This window comes from Melospiza melodia, chromosome 2, assembly GCF_035770615.1.
Source record: "Melospiza melodia melodia isolate bMelMel2 chromosome 2, bMelMel2.pri, whole genome shotgun sequence".
Classification (NCBI taxonomy): Eukaryota; Metazoa; Chordata; class Aves; order Passeriformes; family Passerellidae; genus Melospiza; species Melospiza melodia.
The window spans coordinates 141,051,784-141,073,858 of NC_086195.1; the positions used below are offsets into that span (position 1 = coordinate 141,051,784).

Genomic DNA, 22,075 nt, shown 5'->3' on the forward strand with positions numbered 1-22,075 from the left:
AACTGAAGATCTCTATCTTCCTGATGAAAATCCATGCACACCACAGCTCAGCTTAGCTGTTGAGCTAGGAAAAGCACACTTCTGCTCAGTGACAACCCAAGCTGTTTTGCAAAATATTGACTCTTGAATTTCTTGTAAAAGCAATTTGCAGTTTGATGCTGTTGTCAGAGACAAGATGGTCCTTGGGATTAGCATTAACAAGCTGCTAAAATTTGGCAGAAAGTGCACGGCTTACTTTATTTTCAAAAAATGTACTTCAACTACTTCAGGATAATAACAATTAATTCTGCAGATCAAATAGAAAAAAATTAAAATAGGCAACAGTCACTGAGATATCAGACACAGAATTAAAAATGAACAGCCAAAGCAATAAATATGAATTTCATTAACCAGATGGTGTTTCAAGGCACAGCTGAAGAACAAAACACCTTGGAGTCACAAGCTCCTTAGTCAAGATGAGTGAAATTGCCTCACCTTTATCTTTGAACTATCTTATCCTTTCATTTGGCTGTCATGAACTTCAAACAAATCACTAACCAGTCCCCAAATTTAAACATTATTGAAATGGATTGATAAGAAGATGGCAGAACTGAACTGATGGCATTGCTGTTCCAACCCCCTTTACTGAAAGAAGCTCAGAGAATCACAGAGACCCCTCCCAGAGCCAGCTGAGCCATGAAATTAATGCTGGATTTACATGGAGAAAACAGCATCAGTTCAAGGAAAAAAATCTGCCTAACCCACACCGAGTTTGGAAGTAGCACATAAAAATAAGAACTCACTAACCAAGGAATATGCTTGCCTTGGATCCACTATAAATAACACTTCAACTGGTCAGAAAGGGCTACAAAACTCAGGGATCATAATTCATTTATTGAAATGCTCCTGGAAAATGGCAGGTTACCATCAGATGAATATTTTTTATTCTTGTGAAGGAATAAAAGGTGGCTTCACATGGGAGGGCTTGTTCCTTATTTTGTGAAGGAGCAAAATGTGCGCCTCACCTGGAGACAAAAAACCTGGCAGCTCAGTTGTGACCAGCTCTGATGGTGGAACATGTTTACAGAACTATAGAGATAGAAGGGACCTTAAAAAGTGGTGACTTCATCCTGCCTCAGTCCCAACACCAGGACCATTATATCTGCTGAAGTTCAGTCCAAAATAAAAATTCTGTTTCAACCTGGGCTTAGAGAGGCAAGCATCCAACTTCCACATGGAAGATCAAAACTGGAAATATCTCCAAAACCAGAAATATCTCCAAAACCCTCAGGGAATGAAGCATGAATGCCAGGAATATTATGTTTATTGCAGCACTGAGTCTGATTTGCCATCACATATTTAACCAGGAAGTTGCCACTGCTCTTACCTTCCACACAAAGTCACAGAGGGCAACCTTCCAATCCAAAAAGTCTAACACAATGAAGCCTCATCCTGCACTTCATTAAATCAACTACCTGGAAAATTGTTCCAGACTGAATAAAAAAAAAAAAATTCTTTTGCATTTCTGTTAAGCTTCAGCATAGGTTACAAAACTCTCACAAAACACCCAATTCTGGGTGTGCTATTTGTCCATGAACTATCCTATATTTCTCATCTGTCACAGGTCATTTAGCTCAGACAGGATGATAATAATAGAAGGAAGATGCAGGAAAAAGAACACTTACAAGTTATCATGTTGACAGCGAAGGGCACAATGCATTTGGGTTTGTTTTATCTCTTACCATAAAATACTTGTCCAGACTTTGTGCTTTGTGAAGTTTTGGATATTTCAGTGCACCTTTCTTATGGATAGGGAAGATGGCACCACAGCCATTTCCACACCATATTCCTCTCAGGTTCATATCATATATAAATCTTATATAAGTATATATATAAATCTTATATAAGTATATATATAAATCATATATGCCTGACCACTGCATCTACATTAAACTTATTAATAAAAATAATGGACAATTCTAATGTACTTTTAATCTTATAAAGATATACATTTCAGATTGTTACAGACAAATATTGAGTGTTTCATATGATTTATCAGGAAGCATTAAAACTTAAAGCAGTGAGCTACAAATGAAGAGTGTCCATGAACAGAACTCTGCATCATTTGTGCTTTCTGTTTTCCTTTCCTGTAGCTATTTTTTAATTTCTAGATCCCCTTTCTGGGCAATCAATAAAAGGCTTTCACTTATGTTTTAATGTTTTATGTTGTCTCCCTCCAAATTTCATGGAGTGCAATATATTACAGTGGGCTGTCATCTGCATTACTGTCATAACTTGCTCTGTTTTAGTAAATGCAAATTATCCTTCAGTGCCTTCTGTGAAGAGTTGAAAGAACCAACCAACCACCAAGGAGCAGCCCTCCTGTGCATGGGGAGGAATTTCCCACAAGTGGGAAGGAACCCTTGTGCTGGGAGCCAAGCTACTGCAAAAACAGCTTTTGGCAGAAAATAACCTGGGGGTCCTGCTGGGCAGCACAGGGAACATGAGCCAAGGCTTCAGCAAGGAAGGCTGACAAGATCCTGGGCTGCAGAAGGCTCAGGGGACAGCTGATACTGGAGATAAATACCTGAATCATAGAATCGTTTGGGTTGGAAAACGTCTTTAAGATCTTAGAGTCCAACCCTAACCTAACACTGCTGAGTTCACACTAAACCATATCCCTTGAGCATCTCCAGAGATGTCCAGTCAACCCCTTCCTTGGGCAACCTGCTCCAGGGCTTGATGACCCTTTTGGGGTCTTCTTCATCTTTGGTGAAGAAATTTTTCCTAATATCCAATCTGAACTTCCTCTTGGGCAGCTGGAGGCCGTGTCCTCTCATCCCACTACTCATTGTTCCCACCAGCCTGAAGGGAGGCTGCAAAGAAGACTGAGCCAGGCTCTTCTCAGCAGTGCCCAGGGACAGAACAAGAGGAGATGGGCACCAGCTGAAACACAGGAGGTGCTGCCTGAACATCAGGAAACACTTTTCCACTGTGAGGGTGACAAAGCACTGGCACAGGTTAAGCAGAGAGGTTAGAGATGCATTCATGGGCCTTGGAGATATGTGGAAGGCATCTGGACAATTTCACAGTCCTATAAACCTGTGGGAAAGTCTCTTTCTAAACACAGGTTATTGCAAATTGGCATGAGGGTTTATATCCTTCATGGTCTCACCTCATTGCCAAGTGTTGCCCTTTCCATCAGGGATGAGGCCAGAATAAAGTGAATTAGCAGAGTCCCTCAGTCTGGCTGTTACATTCCTCCTGAAGTAGTTCTGGAAAACACAGAGATGAACATCTTCATCAACTTTGCACATCTGGGGAAATTATTATTTTCTGAAACAGATGTAAGCAAAGAGAAGTAAAGCATCAGTTTACAATGTTTTAAAACTGCCAGGAATCTATTTTGTTTTGTGTACTACACACACACAATTGGGATCAATGCCCATGCATATTTCTACACATATATTTTATTTCTTTTTCTCACTCAAAGATCAATAATGTTTTAAGAACTGCTTCAGTTAAGAGTGCAGCTACTTTGCCTGTTGTAAAGCCACTGAGATCTCTGGTTTGGTCAGAATTGGCCAGCTTTACAGGCTGCCTCATGGAGAGCATTTAGAGGTAAGGGTAAAAGCCACCCTCTATGAATCCCATAAGGTCTTACAGTAAGTCATATCTGACATCCCATTTGTCATCCTGAAATGCTGAGAACAGAAGACAAATAGTCCTCAAAGTTGAAGGGAATGCTTCAGACAGACCTCACTTAAAAAGTAATAAGTTAATAAAGCCATCAGGCTCATGGGCTGGGGTTTTGCTCAGACCTCTTTAAATAACTTCCTAGATAACGAAGAGAATTTAATTTTCCTGATAAAATTAGACCAATTAATCAGACAGCACAGCAAAGGATATATTTCCCTTCTATAAGAGGACAACCGGCTATGTTATGATAAAGAATTTATTAGCAAGAAGAGTTCTCCTTAGACTTCCTTGGGAAATGAAGGGCAAGCCAATAGTAAAATATTTTAAAGCTCTTTGAGGGCTTTTGGAGCACTGGTGAAATGTGCACCATCTATCAAGATTATTAAGATGAAACTATTAACCCTCTGACAGTTTAATAACCATTCTTTATGTTATAATAACACAGGGCCCCTTTGGGATCAAAGTTCCAATTTTGGAGGCGCTGTCCATCATTTGTCTGGGAAACTGAACCTTTGTGCTGGGCAAAACAGCAACAGGACCAGCCTACCCTACCTTTTGCTCCCTAAAATACAGAACCTTGCAGTTCAGGTCCAGGCTCCTCTTTTTATAGACCTTTTAGGGTAAATAGTGACCAGTAATTGTCACTGGGTCAGCACACTTGTTGGGGGATCATGATTCACAGGACCAAAGGAACAGATCTGAAAAAAGCATTAATGAAGTGTGGTCTCACAGATCTCAGCACCCTGCAGCTCATGGAGGTTTGGATCATTTCTAGGTTTGACATGTTGGGGTTCCAGACTAACATCCAATCCTACACAGCTATCAGGGTGACATGCCAGGGCTGCCCAAAACATTGCTACCATAACAAAGATGAGAACCATTCCTGCAGACAGTGAGTAATTAGTTCTGACAGAATGTGAAGATTCCACTGAAATCTCTCCCACAAGCTCATTAACGTCCTTACAGCTACCCCACACTCATAGTGTACTCTGTATGTTTTGCTTTACCCTTGTGAATATTAAATTTTACAATGCAACCAGGAACTCTGCTTCCCTAAGAAGTGGCAATGCATGATCTCCAGCAAAGGAGCCTTTTGTGGAAATGCCACTGCAGCCAGGTTAAAGTTTCAGCCAGACTGATTTCCCAGCTGTTTCTGTAGTAAAGCAAAGTGCTTTGTTGTCAGCCTGGTTTCCTTATCCAATCCATCCTCAGCTGCCACAGCTCAGCATTTGCCACATAACCCTTTGAGGGACACTGTTCTGGTTTTGGATGGGACAGAGTTAACTTTCCTCCTAGCAGCAGGTGCAGTGCTGTGCTTTGGATTTAGGATGGAATGATATTGATAACACATTAATTGCTGCTGAGCAGTGCTGGCTCCCCACCCTGCTGGGGACAGTGAGCAGCGAGCTGCACTGTTCTTTTGAGTCAGGGTTAAACCATGACAGACAATGCTCAAGACTGTGCTTGGATTTGGATCTGAGCTGTACCTGAGCTCACAAGAAAGCCAGTGATGTTTTGGAGGCTGTACCATACACCTTGCTTTCTCAAGAAAGAAACAGAAATAACAACGCCACCTATGCTTTTGCTCAGAAATGATATCCCAGCATTTAGATCATAGCTTTGTTTTTCTCTTACCTCCTCAGATTCAATTTTCTGCCTCTATTGCATCAGGGGGTAGGTTGGTTTGTCCATTCAGTGTTCCAGAAATATCTGTTCTTGAAACACCTGCAGCTCCATTTTGCAAACCAGCTGTGGCTGGACAGGCCTTGCTTCAGGTGGTGTAAGAAAACACTGCCAGGCACTGAAGCCAGCACAGCCATGGACAAAGTAGGGATACCTCTGTATTTTTTAATACAAAAGCAATCTCCAGGTGTTTTCCCAGCATCAATCACTGGCAAGATCTCAGCAAAGCTTGTGCTAGCAGTCAGGGGAAGAGCTGACAACAAATAGTGGGAATTAAAAGAAATCATACCTGAATACTCCTGAACACCAAAAAAGCCAAGGTGGGGAGAGAGGGGGAAGGAAAGGGGAACACACACAGGGCAGGAAGGATGAAATTAGAAAACTTTGGCCCAAAACCAGAGGCCCAATTAAACAGAGGTGATTATACTCACTGTCTGTAGTCAACAGTCCTCAAGAGGTGCCTTTTTTCCTCCTGTAATTTTTGCTGACTTGGTTTTACGTTTAAATGCAGAAATGACTCCAACTTTCATAAACACTGTGCACAGCAGCATTCCTAATGTGCACTTTTGGCCCTGTGCCTAATTTGATGTAGTTCACATCTGTAACCCTCGCTACTTTTTGAGAATTCAACCCTGACCTTCATCTATTCCTTCTCCAAAGCAGCTCAGCTTTCTCTCCCACCCTACACTGGGCAAAGTAGCACCGTGCTCCTGACTGACAGTGGGTGACCCCAGTGCCCTTCTGCAACTGCCAACTCTTCCCAAGCTTCTAATTTAAAACATCTCCCCCAAACCTCATCACTGTTCTGTGTCAGCAGTCTAGGAGGAAAAAAAAAAACAAACCAGAAAATGCACTCATTTGCATAACCTTTCCTTTCTGCAAGGATCTCAGTGCCTAATAAGACACTGAGGATCTTCCTAATGTCATCTTCTGTCCTCATGTTTAGGCAAGGTCAAGCTGGGCATTCCCACTGAACTGGGATCATTTCAGAAGAAGATGCTGATGTTTCCTCCTGTCTTTTCCACCCCTGGGAATTAAATGCGGCTCCCCAATACCCTCTCCCCCAGCTCATCATGCTAATTATAATGAGAGTTTCTCAGAATCCCTGCAAATGTAGGGATTTTCTTTTTGCTGTACTTACTGAAATCACTCCCAGAAAAAACACTGCATCCCAAACTTGACGTCATGTGGGAAGGCACCTCCATCATCCAACCGGTTCATCAATGTGTTCAAATTTAATGTGAATTTTTTTCATCAGAGCTCTTGAGGACTGTTCTCTTTTGACCCAAATCTTTAGGCTTCTGACAAAAAAATACCAACATAAAAATTAAGGTATTGCATCCTACATTAGATGATGATGCTAAAAAATCTCCCTCTCTGTGCAGTCCATTCTCCTCACATCAGAAGTGAAGAAATCTGCTGCAGTCAGTGCCTCTTTCTCCTCTTCCAATCCCTAAGAAGGTCTGGAGTTTCGCCCCTAGAATTAGAGTAAGGAAGAAAAGGAAGTTTTCTGTCATTTAAAGTTTTGATGGGTCAGTTGTTTTTGTCATTCTTTTCTCCAGCATGGTCTCCAAGAGTTAGTAATTTGTGCTACTCTAATTAACAAACTTGCTGTTAATTAAGCTGCACGAGAGCTTTGGCTGTCAGCAACATGGGCCCTTATTTTAAGCTTCCTTTTATTCCAAGCTTTTAAGAAGGTGTTTTTCAACTTCAGGCAGGCATTTAAGTCTCATGAAGCTCAATGGCTTTTAAGAACCTGTGCTCTTGGCTGAACACAAAAAGATTTGGAGGCATCTTTAATTAGTCTGATTAAATTGGAGCTGGAACGAACAGATTATGCTACTTTGTCTTATCTCTAAGTGTGTGCATTTTCCATGAGAGACACACAAAAAACTGCAGAGCCCTTTTGCCCATTTGCTATCCTGGTGCCTTTTAAACTCTCATGATTTATAAAAATATCCTTGGAATAGAAATCTAAATGTTTAGAATGGGAATAAATGTTTTGGAGATTACAGAACATTAAGGCACCAAGAAGCACACAGAAAAGACCCCACAGGCCAAAGACAAAAGAATTTCACATCCCTTATTACCTAAATGCTGACCATGTCTAGAGCTGAGCATCACAAAAAAAAAAAAAAGAAAAAAAAAAAAAGAAAAAAAAAAGAAAAAAAACCCCACAACAAATCAACTTAGAAATTCACTGCATACAGTTGATTAAAACAAAGAATAAAAGAGGCAAATTGGATAGAAGAGGCAGAGAACTGAAATTAGCAGCCTAAAAAGAGCATCATCAAAATTACCCTAGTTTTATAAAATAATGTTTTGCGGCAAACTCCAAAGCATTTAATTTCCTGAGAAAACTTTCAGAGAGCCTGAAGGCATTGTTTGACCAGCTGTACAATACATCAGCTAAATGTCCTCTGAGTGAATGGATTCTCCTAGCAGAGGCACCTGCAGGATGTGGAACTTGTATTTCACACATTCTTTCGAGGCAGCCATGCAGCTCCACTGGCTCATCGTTTGCATTCACAATGGACAGCTGGCATCACCCAAACGAAACATTACGTTTGTTTTTGCTGGCAAATAATCTGGAAAAAAAAAAAAAAAAACACTCCAGGAACAATAAAAACAGCAACCAAAAAAAAAAAAACCAAAAAACAAAAAAACAAAAACAAAACAAAACAAAAAAACAAACAAAAAAAAAAAAAAACCCAAAAAAAAACAAAAAACAAACAAAAAAAAAAAAAACTATGGGAATGTCTTGAAAGGTTCTTCTGGATTCTTAAATGGTTAACTGGACTTTCAACAAATCAAAATATGCAGCTTTTCATCTATAATGAGAACTAAGCAAACAAAAATAAAAACCACAAACCCTTGCAATACCCCAGAATTCCAAACAGATGAGCTTGCCAAATCAGGAAGCTTGAAGAGGGAAGCATAATTATCTTAAGTGCCTGCTTCATTAGCAGCCCACGATGCAACAGGAAAGTTAACCATATGCTGCACTTTGCTGAGGGAGAGGAGAGAACAAAACCAAAAAAGCCTGACACAGTCTCCTGAGCATCTGCTGAGTTCTGCAGGGTGAGAATCCTCCCCTTGCTTGTGTGAGTGGAAACACATCCACTGATTTTGAGATGTGGTCATGGGCTTGACACGACCCAGGTCCCAGTCTCCTGTCTAAGCTCACCCAATTGTGATGGTGCAGACACCACAGATCCTTGTTCTTTTTACATCCTGTCAACCTGCAAGGCTGAGGTTTGTTACACTGCAAGTTCTTAATGTGGAGAATTAAGCACAAGCAGTGGATGTGGGAAGCCCCACCAGACCCACTGTCGTCATTTCCAAGGCTCACTTTGCAGTGAGCAAATTGCAGCAGGAGAGATCTCAGACAGCAGCTCTCACTTACCTCCAGTCCTTCCCACTCTGGCAAATGCTGCCTGAAAAATTTCAACCCCAAGGGAGTTCTGGACTCACTTTGGTGTTGTAGAATAGTTCTCAAATTCCTTCTTTACCTCTGTGCCAGCAAAAAGAATAAAACTTCTCTCCAAGACCCTTTGATGGAAGAAAGATTTATGACTGTAAAGAACAGGATTAACTGATTACACCAAGCCATGCAGCTTTCATACAGTGAAGGCATTTCCTTCCTTTTGATGGAGGGGAAGCACAAAACAACAAGAGATTTAAAATCATCCAATCAAGTGGATGTCTATGCAAGAGAAAGCATCTTTAAACAGGCAGCCTGATGGAAAACATAATTGCATCCACAGTGAACAGAAGACACAGTCCAACTACCTCTTATCCAGGTGTTTCAGTGCTTTTATTTTTCTTACCTTCTTGCTATAATACTTTAAATGCAAAAGTGCATCTATAATTTTATTCCAAAAAATGCTAGTGAACATTTCTTGCTGTGCTCCCTTTGCCCTGCTCATTATTATTTGACAGCTCCTCACCAGGCCACCTTTTGTGATCTCATCGTAAATCCAGAACTTGGAGTTAAACACTGTTTCCTTCTCCAGCTCTGATCCCTTGGACCTCATATTTACCCCTCTGGCCCCAATCACATCAAAAACACTGGAATGGGGTGATGAGGGAAACTAGACTGAAGCTAGACTGAGTCTAGCATTCAAGAATAAATGCTGCAGGGAAGCTTAGCAATGTGATGCTCTCAGACAAAATATTTTTTAAAATTTAATTTTAATTTTTTTTAGATTTTTTTTTAATGTCTGACAAATTTACTTCCAAGTAGCACCTTTAAAATTAATGAGAAGCACATACTGGGAATATTTAAGAGCCCAGTGAGAGTTACGCTTCTTTCCTCTGGATTTTCAATGGAGCACGGAAGCCAAACCCATTTTGTGCCTTGAATAAAACCTCAGTATTATTCAAAATGCTGAGATCTGTGGAAATCTTGGTGCCTTCTTCCTCTCACTTCTGATGGCCACATTTATCAGTGGGTAAAGAGACTTGTGGCTGCAGGGATCCAGCAGTTCTCCGTCAGCTAATGCAGACGTAATTTCCTGATATTGTGAAGAAGTGCTAATTGTTGTTATCTCTCCCTTTGGTGCCATTAAGAAAAGGCTTAAACTGCTTCAAACTTCTGGACTGGTGAATCTCTTTTAAAAGCCACTTATTTAATCCTGGGAACATCAGGGAAATGCTACCAATGATAAAGTCCTGCTGTTAAAATAAATATTGAATTCTGGTTTGCATCTGTATTTATTTTTAATGCAAGCTGCTAAGGATTTGTTCAGCAGTGGGAGTCTATTTATCTGCATAATGCATGCTCTTGTTTACACATTATCCCTTGTTAAGTGTTATGTCTGCATATAAACAGACAAAAGAAAAAGCTGGACTGAAACCACATGAATCTGACAGGGGAACACTCTTGACAGAACAGACAAGGTTACGGGTTCTTAGCACAGCCTTTCGTGAATTACCAAGCGATGACAATAGCCAGAATTTTATTGAGGCTTATAAAAGGCTCTGCTTCACTCTGCTCTTAATCAATATGGTGCAAATGTTTGCATAAATAACATAAAATCCTGCACAGGCTGACTCTCAGAACAGAAGAGAGGGAGAAGAAATGGAGTTTCCATCCACTAAGAGAGGAACCACTGCATTTGAGCAGGAATTGCTAAGCCCATGTCTAACCCTCTCTAGCCATGACATTTTTGGGATGGGATTTTCTAGCACATTTATTATTGACATGACACTATTGAAATCCATCTGACTTGACTGAGTCAACATTTTGCCCACATTTAAAACATAATTCTGAATTTTCCAGGAGGCCACTTATACCTGGATGCAGCCACAGCATCAAGCCTTTCATCCATGTGATAATAAATCATTCAACAGACACCTCTCATGGCGGGTTGTGACCACTTCCAGTACCATGTAATTCCTCATTTCATACAAATTTTACAGGTAAAAATATTAATTAGGGTTAAAGATCTGCTCTTAGTCTCAAGGGAAGAGATTTAATTGATATTTCTTATGTAGCTGGAAAATAGATGTTCTAATTTATACATAATCATCATTTTTCATCACGTATTCTGCTAAATTCTTTGCTTTTACTTTTTTATTTTGTTTTTAATGGACAAACTATAAAGCATAGCACTGAATACTCTGTTAGGCTTTGCTGAGAATCCATTTTCATGCAGAATTTTTTCCATCACCCCTACAACCCAACCCAAGTCTGAAACAAGTAGTAGTGATATTTTCATTTGAATTACCTAACACTATTTCAAATTTTACATCAAGTGTAGGCTTCTTTTCTTTTTATGTGTAGCTTTTTTTTTAAGTCTGAAAACCAGCCTTCTGTTTACCAGGGAAAAATAAACATAATCTTGCTCCAAGGCAAAAACACATAGCCCAGTTTTGTGGAATACAATAAATAAATCTTGAAAGAAGCATCTGAATGAATTTGTATAAATGGCCAACTCACCATGAACTGCAGTGTGACGGGGTTATGATCTCCAAATCTTGCATTTCCCTTCCTTCAAGCACTGCCAGCCTGAGCTCCTTGTCCTGGCTGAAGTGACAGAACCAGAAAGCAGAATCAGTGCAATTTCTGTACCAGCTATCCCATTTCACATGGAAAAAGACTCTCTTAAATGCCAAGGAAAGAAATGTGCATCAAATTTATGTCCCTCAGGTACTAGCTCAGTAAATAATTTCCAGTGGACTCTTTTTGTCTATTCAGGGAGGACATGTACTATTTTAAGTCTGATAAACAGGAAATTTCTCACTTTTCTCCTGAAAATCATAATTTCTTTTTTGGGTCAGTTCTCAGGAAGCTTTATTAATAAGTGATTTATTACTGTGTAGAAACCCTGTGTTAACAATTACATCATGTTAAGCACTTAAGTGCCTATTAAATACAGCTCCCAGCATCCTGCAGACATGGGCACATCCTTTACAGCCTTCAGCTGTGCTTTCCTGGGAAAACACAGGAGCTGAACCCCAGACACTGCTGCCCCTCTCTCTCCTGTACTGGCTTTGGTCATCAGGGGAGAGAAATTATGGAGATCTGCTGTTTGCTACGTCCCCAGACTGCCTGAGATGTTTTTACCAGCTTCATCCTCTCCCCCCATAAACCAGGATAATCCTAATCTCTTTTAATGCTGGGCTCTCCACAGAACAAAGGGCAGGGAAAGATCTCATAGATTCCATCTCACTTAATAACCACTTTCTCCCTAACATTAGGAACTGGTGAAACTGAGGTTGACAAACCCATCATTCTTCTGGATTCATCCCACACTCCTAGATTCTTGGCCAGTTTTATTAATTGAACAGATTTTTTTTATAGGGATTAACTTGACAAGGTATTTGCTTCACTGTTTCTTCTTCCTTCATTATCATTTGAGAGACATTCGATGATAAACTCTTATTATATCCATCACAGCCATTGCAAAATCTGACATTTCCTGGATGATCAGATGGGAATTCACTTCGGAGTACATTGTGATAGGCAGCATGTTGTGATACCTGAAGCTGACACGCTTCACACACAGGAATCCTTTTTAGGACAGATTTGCCCACCTCTGGTGACACCAATGGATTAAGGCAGCCAAAATTTGGCCTTTACCCAGTCCCTGGCTAAGGAGGCAAAAGGCCAAATTTGGAGCATGGAAAGCAGAGCTCAGGCAAGACCCTCAAACCTCCCTGTGCTTCGTGTGTGCCATGGGGCCCCTCCAGACCCTTCCCTGTAAATATTTTATTCCCAGGAAAGCCGGGTTGTTTGTTTTTCTTCACTGTTTTAGAATGCTTTTGAGCAAAAATGCACAGAAAGAAAACCCGCTTTAGATGATCACAGCAACATAAATATGGTCAATTCAGGAAAGCTGTGCAAGGAATTCTGGTGCATCACTGTGCTGGATGATCCAAGTGTTTGCAGCTTTTATAATTTTCTAAGTTTGTATCAGTTGTTTGTAGATTTATAATTTAAAACCACTACAGATAAGAATAAGTCAGTGCAAACACATGAAAGCAGTTACAATAGCAGGGAACAATGGAAAAGCAAAAAAGCAATTACTGGGTTGTTGGTTTTGGCACGTGTTTGAGAAATGTCTAATGCCATCACATCTCCAAATTACACGTAGCTAACCCCTGCACTGAATGGAAATTCCAGAAACATCTAGCATCAGCTTCAATAACTGCTGCTGCTGCTGTGCAAACATATATATACAGAAGCACACAAATTATTTAAGCAACATTACCTTAGAGTTTAATGTGTTTGCATTTCTCGCTGCAGGCACACCACAAGGCTGGCATCATAAAATATCCCACACCTACCCATTCCTTCCCACCAGCTGGGTAGTCCCTTGAATTCCAATTATGTAGGAAACCTTCGTGTTGAAGGTGCTACTCATTTTTGCCTTCTGATTCCATATTTCTGCCTGTGACATGAGCAGCAAAAAAATCTCCCACCACAAACTGTATCTACTCCAGGCTGAATCAACACAGTACTTTTCCCTATTCCAGATCAAAATTTGCTTTGTTTTATTATTTCATGTGTATGCTGCTGTTAGTTTAAGGTAGTCTTAGTACGAAAGTCATTCCTACAGATAAAAATTATTACATCAGGACTAAAAATTCATAAAACATAAGCTACAGAATTGACTACAGTGAATGCAGAAGCAAGTGGCACTTTAGAATTATCTCGGTGAATGATATAAATCTGTCATTGTACACACATTTGACATATTTTCATATTTTTGCCTCATTTACTATAGATCAATCATTCTGAAGTAAAAGCATCAGGAAAGACAGGGACTCAATCATGAATGGTCAACTTGAAAATTAACATGGGAAATCACACAAAATTATTATGTTTGCACAAAATTCAGTCAGAAATACATCCATGAACAAGTCAGAGTGGGCCACTATATGGCAGTCACTGTATCTATGGATCATTTAGGGGATTCTTCAAGCTTCTCATTTACCAGTGAGAAAAAAAGGAAACTTACATGAAAAGCCAGGATAAATGAATGTCATGGTCCTTTCCTCACTCTTTTTCCTGAGCCTTAAACAGAAAACAAGCAGACCACCTCTCTTCTGTATATGGGGGGGGAAAGGAACACATGAGGAAAAGTGCTCCCAAAAGATGGAAAGTAATGGCAGCAGATTTCTTCATTTGGGGTGTGCCTGGGGATGGCACTGTAGGCTTGCAGGAATATTTTATTACATAGGTAGTGAAAAATATTTCAACTTTTGAGGCTCTGATCAGTGATACTTTTAAAGAACTTAAAATCCACCATTTTACACACTCACAACCTTCACCAGCTAAGCTAGAGCTGCCTAGGACCCACAATTTTCCCATGGATTGTTTTGAGAAGTGTTTTCCAAATGCTGTAGACCCAAAACCAAACACCCAAAACATTGTGAGAGGTTTCCTGCTATATATAATTAAAAAATGGGTGTTAGATACAGCTTAAGGCCTTGCAGCTAAACACAAACCTTGGCCAAATCATTCCTTTCTTCCTCAATTTGTTTAAGCAGGAAATAAGAATAAATTCTCTCCTTTCACAACAGCTTAGCCAAAAGGTTTGCATTGTGCTTGGAGATCCCAGGGGATAAGTCAGCACATAAAAATATAATATTCTGATTGCAAGGGGCAGGTATATTTTATCACCTGCTGAAAAGTCAGAGTGCAGGGATCAGAAGAAAGTGCATCAAAGGAAAAGTCTCTGTGTCTGTGAGACAGACACCTCCTATTTTTGTTTGTTTGTTTGTTTGTTTACCTTGAGAGAAGGAAGAACTCTCCCTCCAAGAACCAGCTAAACAACTTTGTGGTGAAAAAAGTGGAGCAAAAAAGACCTGGTAAGGACCCACACTTCAGTAGTGGCAGGAACCAGAAAGAGCAGTGTAGCTTTGTGAAGCAGCTGTGAACAACAGGACAGGGATTTAGAATAAATTTAGAATTTATTTTTAAATTTACCAGAATTGAGCATGCAAAACCACACAGTTTTCAGAATTACCCAGGAATTGAGGGGATCTGTATCCTGCTATCAGCAACCTGTGTCCTCGGGCACACTGGGGTCCTTTCCAACGTGGGAGAAATGGTCTCTCTCCCCCCAAATCCACACAGCATCTTCAGAGCCACTGCAAAAGTTTGGGGCAATCTTTGTCCTTCCTCAACAAAAACTTCATTACAAAAGCTGTTGAAAGACTTTCTTACACAAGTTGGAGCTTGATTCTAATGACCCTGGGACAGAATTCCAGAAATCACAGAAGATTTGTTGGCCTGAGCAATTTTACCGCAATCCTTCTCTGGGCTTTACCTAAAGCAGCATCCAACCCTCTCACACATGGGAGCAGCAATTCATCCAGAAACAGTCATTTGTTGCTGACAGCCAAAAATACTATGCAATAAACAGGATTCTTTGAAATTCTTGAAAAAAACCCCAGAATCTGCACTAGTTTTATACAACTCCAGTCACAAGCTCAGTGAAACAGCTTCTGATTTACAGCAACTGGGAACAGAACCAGGAGAAAACATCTTTACAGTAAACCCCTCAGACCACTAAGTGCAGCTAACAGAGCCATACAGGAGCAAAACAGGGATAAATCATGCTCATGTTGTGGATCTCAGTAAAAACAGATCCTGCTTCACTCCATGACTTTTCCCCACCAGGTGCAGATGTAGATTAATTCCATTATGACCACTCCAATGCACTGGCCCACCTGAAGGTCATGCCAATTCTTTGAGGGGTCTGGCCTTCTTTTTTGGTTTTTTTTGGCTTTTAGATTAGTTCCTGCTAAATCTGCTTTCTCTAAAGCAGCAGCTTTAGCAGCTCAGCCACCACTGCTAAGACAAAGTGGTTGTTGAGGAGAGCCTGAGGAAGAAAGAGGTGTGCTGCTTCCTGAAATGCAATCAGTTCTGGGGAATCAATACCACCAAAACAAAATAGGGACATTCAATAGACAGCCTTGCTTCAGAATGGCAGATCAAGTGATGATTGCACTTTTTAGGTCCATTCTCTGGATAAGTAGACCATTTTAACTTGTGCCAAAGGTGAGTCTATAAAGGTACTTACTTGCTAGAATTAGCTCAAACCAGATTGAAATCCCCTCATTATAAACAGCTGAACTCCTAAGTGCATTACAGTCCCCAGAAAGGAAGGAAAAGGGCTGAAAAGAGAAAACAATATCTGTTTCTGGGTACACCATCAGCTGTTGAAAACATAATAGTCCTTCTCTGACACCACTGCAGGCTGGAAGGATTTGGGGTTTCCATCATTCAGTCAAATTGGAATCACTCAACTCATTTTGATCAGAAACACAGCTCAGTGTTCCAACTGGCAAAAACTCAGTATGTAGAAAATCCAGTAGAACCACAGATGGATGAAGAGAAATAAGCATCTCCCCCACAAGGTAAGTAAAGGGTGACAAAACAGACAAAATCTTGTGGACAGAGTAACTGGGACATACATTGGATTTATGTATTTACATCAGCATATCCTTGCCACTGTTAGTCCCACCCACCAGCTGATCATCAATTTATTTTAATTGTGAAGGTCAGAGGCGACAGATTCAGCTGTCACATTCTCAGAACAGACATCTTTCCTTAAAAATAGTCAGCAGAATCATCCACCAGTGCATATGGCCTTTCTTCAAGCAACATTTCCCTCTGTGGATGGAACATGAGAGAAGCAACAGAATCATTTGACTTACAGGACCCTGCAAAAAAGAAAAAAAAAATTCAGGGCTCTCAAATAGCAAAGATACTTTTGGAAAGCAAGTATTTCATACTTGTAGGAAATATTTTAAGAAAGGAAAAAAAGAAAGAAGGAATGCACTTAGCACCTTATTGTAGGGAAATTATACATGTTCAGCTTAGATGTGAGAGTGCAGAGACAGCAGAGAAAAAGCGTTGGGAAGTTTTCTGAAATCAGAGCAGGTTTTGCAGCAGAGTATAAATTTTTAAAACAGAAACCAGAAATAGTAGGAGCCTCAGCATTATTGTCCCTACCAAGCAGTCACTTCCACAGGTGACAAAAGCCACACAAGCTGCTTTTGCTGCTGAGTAAAGGAGTCCAAGGGGTCAAAGAGCACCCCTGCAGCTCCCAAAATATGCTCAGTGACCTCCCTGGCTGCTCCTGCAGATAATGCTCAGTGAGAACACAGCGCCTTTGAATCTTTTTTTGCTGGTACAGTGTAAATGTCTGCACCCTCTGCTTTGCTGGTGTCCTGAAGATGAACCTGGCCGGTATAATTGACTCTCAATCTTCCTGATATAGTTACTGAAAATAACTTCATCTAATGTAATCTCTTTATTACTACTGTAAAACACTTTACTCCTCCTGCAGGTCACAGGCAGAAGGGTGAGCTCTCTGAATGCCTAGCATGGTCTCAGGAACACAAAACTCCAGCAAGCACTAATAGAGCTTCATATATAATCACCACTGCTCTCAGCTGCAAGGAAATCTGATTTACATCAGGCTACCGCTGCAGCAAAGCCAAGAAAGGTCCTGCAGAGGTGCAGAGCTCCAATAAATTCAGGCACCATTTCAGAAATTAAACCGAGGGTCACATTCTGCTCCTGGTAAGGCTGGAGAAATGGCCCCTGCATTCAGTGGAGTTGTTCTTGATTTATGTCATACCTGGAAGCATAATCTGGCCATCAGTCTCCTGAACCAGGCTTCATTCTCTAAAGAACTTCGAAATATTTCTAAGGTTGTTATTTTTAAGCTTGCAGGAACAAACAGAATAAGAGCTTTTGGAAGCAAAATATTTCCTCCTCCCTAATGAGGGTGTTAAAAGCAGGTCTCCCTTGTGTGGCTCACAAACATGCAAAATCTTGCTGAAAGTAGGAAGTAAAAGCAAAATCTGCAATAGTCTGATGGGCCATAAACCATCACTTTTCAGATGAATAGTCAACTTCCACCACTGAAGTAAGGAAAAAGACCAAAAAATCACCCTACAAACAAAATCTCACCCATTTTCTACATCCATTTACCACCAACAGAGACACCTGGGAGTGGCTATGAGGTGTGCAGGGTCTAAGGAGTGGGAAGAGACTGAAAAGCTCAGTAGCTGAAATCCTGATCTAACCAGGAATGTTAATCCTTACACTCATTTTATGGTCTGAAATTTACAAACTTTATGGTCTGGAGCAACAGCAGCAGTTGGTTGCCTCCTATCTATTGATTACAATAGCTGCACCTTATCAATGCATCAGTTAGATTTTGATAAACCACCAGGCAAGGCTATTTAAAAAAACACAAAAAAGAAAGGAAAAATCCTTTCTCTGCTGTCCATCCTTGTGGAATATGAAAAGCAAGGAAGAAAAGCAGATTGCTGCCTGGAGAACAGAAGTTTTGATGTCACCATCCCAGCTGAGCCCTTGTTTCCAGGAGAAGTGGGACAGGTCTGTGTCCTGTGCTGGTCCTGAGAACTGAAACAACCTCAGAGCCTGCAGCAAAACGAGGTCAAAGCTGCCTTGGGATCGATCCAGACCGTTTGGCTGTCACTCTGATAGGGCCACTTCTCATTTCCTAGCCAGAGCCAAACTCAAAGAGCCCTTAGAGTTGCTCTGGCTCCATCCATCCTTCCCTCGGAAAGGCAAACCTCCTTGCCTCCAGCCACTTTCATCTGTAGCACTCCACCATCAGGACTCAGCCACCCTTTGACACTTGGGGCTTGGGTCTTCTAATCAGAGATAAAACAATTGGGAAGTCAAACACACAGGCAAACAAACACCATCACCTCTTCAGAGGTCACAGCTCGTCCAACACCCAGGGCAAAGGAAGCCACACAAAGTGTGACTCATTTTGTGTTTACTGCCCTAGTGCAGAGCCCATCCACAGGTGATGCTGGGCTGTGCCCAGTATTGATTTGTGCTGGATGTTTTGATCTTAAGCCATTAGTCAGAGGAAGGAAAGCCTACATTTATATCAGACACGGCAGAGCAAGAGACCTCCACTCACTGTGTTACAAATCACAGTGCAATTAAAATGATTCATCACAAGCGATCCCCAGAAGAGTCAAAGGAAAAAATGGAAGTATTCCCACAGAGGCACTAGAAAACTGCTGTGCCAGGATACACATGCAATATGTTTTAATCAATATTTAATATTAATATTTTTATGGTATACCTGAACAGAAAGATATTGAATCCACTCAATACTACAGCAGGAGTTCAATCAGAAGGGGACAAAGCTCAAACTAAACTTTGTTCCTATCATAAGACATTAGCAGATGCCATATAAAGCAAAAAAAAAACAAAAAAAAAAAAGTATTCCAAATACACACTGCATGCAGATTGAAAAAGCAAAGATTTAGGTTTAATCTAAAATGGATGGAAAGAGTTTTTCATGAAGACAATGAAGCCATAAAGCAAGATCAATTATAACAGTGTAGCCTGAAATAATTGTAAATAATTGTCTGAGAAATATGATTCAGAAGAATCCTGTTCTTACAATGACACTTTGGAAAGGAACAATCACACCTTAACAGAACAGTGCAGGGAGGGGAGCCCAAAGCATACCTGATCTTTAGGGTAGAAGGAGTAGGAAAATTATTCAACCCCAGACTAATTTTAATGAGGAAACAGATATTTTTGCACATTCACAAACCAGATTTGAAAATGAAGAGAGATGGATGCTTTACCTGACCTTCAGTAAAATATATCTTCTCAATTTTCTGAGCCCAGTTTCAAGGAAACTGCCACAAAAATAATATGGGTAACCCTGAGCATGGCCAGGTGTGCTGGCTGTAAAAACAAAAAGATTATAGAAGCAAGATACCATGCTAGTAATTGCTCATTAACAAAACATAAAGATGGGAAGAGGCTGCAAATGAAAACAGCACAAAAGAAGAAAGATCTATAAAAAACAGGAGGAAGAGAAACTTTGCAGGAAAACCTTGTTCAGGTACAAATCTTCCCTCATTTCAGCAACTGGGTTTCAAAAACCATCTGGCATCTACAAATGGCAACCTCTCCAGCCACAGAATTTCAAGGACAAAGTGCCACCATTCTGATGCCAATCCTGTCTTTTATTATCTTAATAATATCCAACATCTTAATCCATCTAAGGTAATCGGATATGAACACACAACCTAGTATTGATCCACACAAGGCTGAATTGATGTTTACTACATACCTGCCTGACAAGCAATTTTTTTCTGACCTTTTTGTTCATGGAAAAGTACAACTGTCTCTCACATTCAGTATTCCCTCATCCTGCAAATTACAGAGAGCCTACAGATAAATTGATTTAAGATGCCTAAAAGAGCTGCTCAAGCCACCACTTATAATCTTCTGCCTCCCCACCAAAAGAGTTAGGATTAAACGTGGGGTGTCACTGATGCTAAATAAGTTTCTTTTTATCAGGTTGGAGGTAATAAACTGCATGCAACCCTTTCAAACCAATCTGTCAGAGTGCAATAGGCACGGGTTTTATTTCCCTCCACCGAGTAGGTGCTTGCTGTACCTGCAGCCATCTGTCTCGCATTCCTTGCAGAGGCAATTTCCCCCTTCCACCTTTGAAAACAGCACAGAGAGCTCCTGTCAGCACAGGGGTGACATTGGCCCGTGGGCCTGGGACAGGCAGCTCTCCTGCAGCTCTGCTGTAAGCAGAAGGAAAAATGAGGATGGAAAACCAGAGGATGTCAGTGGGAGGAGTTAAATAGAAGCGGTGGGGAGCAGGGGGTTTGGGGAAGGGGCAGTGAGTGATTTGGGAAGGACCAAAGGGATGTGAGGGATGTAACCACAAGCTCAGAGGAGAAGGTGAGTTTTCCACAGGCAGGATGCAGCCAGGGGAAGGAAGAGCAATGGCTGCGTGGGGCAAAAATCCTACAGGAATTGCTCCATTTTGACTGCTGCCCTCGAGCATCTCTGTCAGAGGAGGGCTGCAGCAAGCAGGAGAACAGAGAAGGGCGATGGATGCTGCTCCCTCCTCCCAGGCTCGGTGAGGCAATTACAGCTATTGGAATTACAATTAGCACTAAAGTGAACCAAGCTCAGTGCAGGTGAGGCTCCCACCTCTCAATCTGGATTTAGTCCAATGCTTCTAAGACAGAAGGCAGATGGTTTTTAGCTTAATTCTCTGACAAAAGCAGAACCTTTAAAAACGATGCTGTGTAAGAGCCCTGCAAGACGTTTGTTTATGAGCACTTTGCTAAATAGCGCTGCTTACTCCTTGGAGAAAACAGCATGTGTGAACTGCTCTCACCTTTCAAAGGCAGGGCACCTGCTGCAGTCAAGATTCTTCTTATTGTTGCTTCATTATTTCTGCAGACAGACGACAGAACATTAAACAGTAAAAGATGGAGCAGCCTAAATAAAGATGAGCTGACACTGACAGAAAAGAGCAGCAGAATACCATTTACTGAAGTAGTAGCCATGCACAAAGTTCATTAGGGGATAAGTTTTTTTCACTCACCACTGAAAATTAGCAAAGGCTTCTTGTTCTGATTAAGGGCAACAAAGCCATTGATTACCAAAACAGAAAGAAACAGCTCTTCTTTCCCAAGTGCCAAACCCCCTCATATTTACACATCAAAGTTGATGCCTAAAATCAATGTAGCTGTTTCCTTGATTCAGCCAGTTCTAGATCACACATGATGTGTTTGATTTTCTGAAAGGCAAAGCACATATGGTTAATCATTGATGGATATGAAGCACATACATATGTATATTAAAATGAAGAAGTGAAAAGCTCCAGCTCAGATGGAAATCACAAGCTGAGATCTGTACATTTGATTCTATACATCAAAAATACTATTAATTATACAGAATAAATAGTTATAAAAAAAGATTTGGTCAGTAACCTTCTTAAATTTTTACTGCAGTTTCCTTTTTATAAGGTGACTCCTTCAGTCAGGGACTTTGGTTCCATATAGAAAATTTCATTCAATGTTTATGCTCCTGTGCTTAATTTTATGTAAAGTGAGCACAGCACCCTTATCTTCTGTGCTAGGAGGGATTTTTCATGGCACTGTCAGCATTCGAGCAGCGGAGATCACAGAATCCCAGAGTGGGTATGGTTGGAAGGGACCAAAAAAATAAAACCCTCAAAACCCAAAACAACAAAACAAACCCCAAAATTTAATAGATGAAGGAGTAGAAGAGCCTCTCAGGCTGTGTTTGTGTCCATTCCCAAACAGGCCCAGCTGTCCTTTACTGATAACCTGCCTAAGCATTGCTTTTCTAGAGCAGGTGAAATAAGCTGCAAAAATAAAGTGTATTTGTCACACTGCTGCTAAACTT

The 22,075-nt window shown here is 40.7% G+C and overlaps 1 long non-coding RNA gene across 1 annotated transcript; it reads right to left on the reverse strand.

The window, feature by feature from the left end:
* Window positions 1-14,821: 14,821 nt before the first annotated feature.
* LOC134415262 (uncharacterized) lies at window positions 14,822-21,438 on the reverse strand. Its single transcript, XR_010026990.1, has 3 exons — window positions 21,362-21,438; window positions 21,039-21,097; window positions 14,822-16,542 (listed from the first exon to the last, which is right to left on the reverse strand). It is a non-coding gene; the product is annotated as an uncharacterized LOC134415262 (long non-coding RNA).
* Window positions 21,439-22,075: the final 637 nt, after the last annotated feature.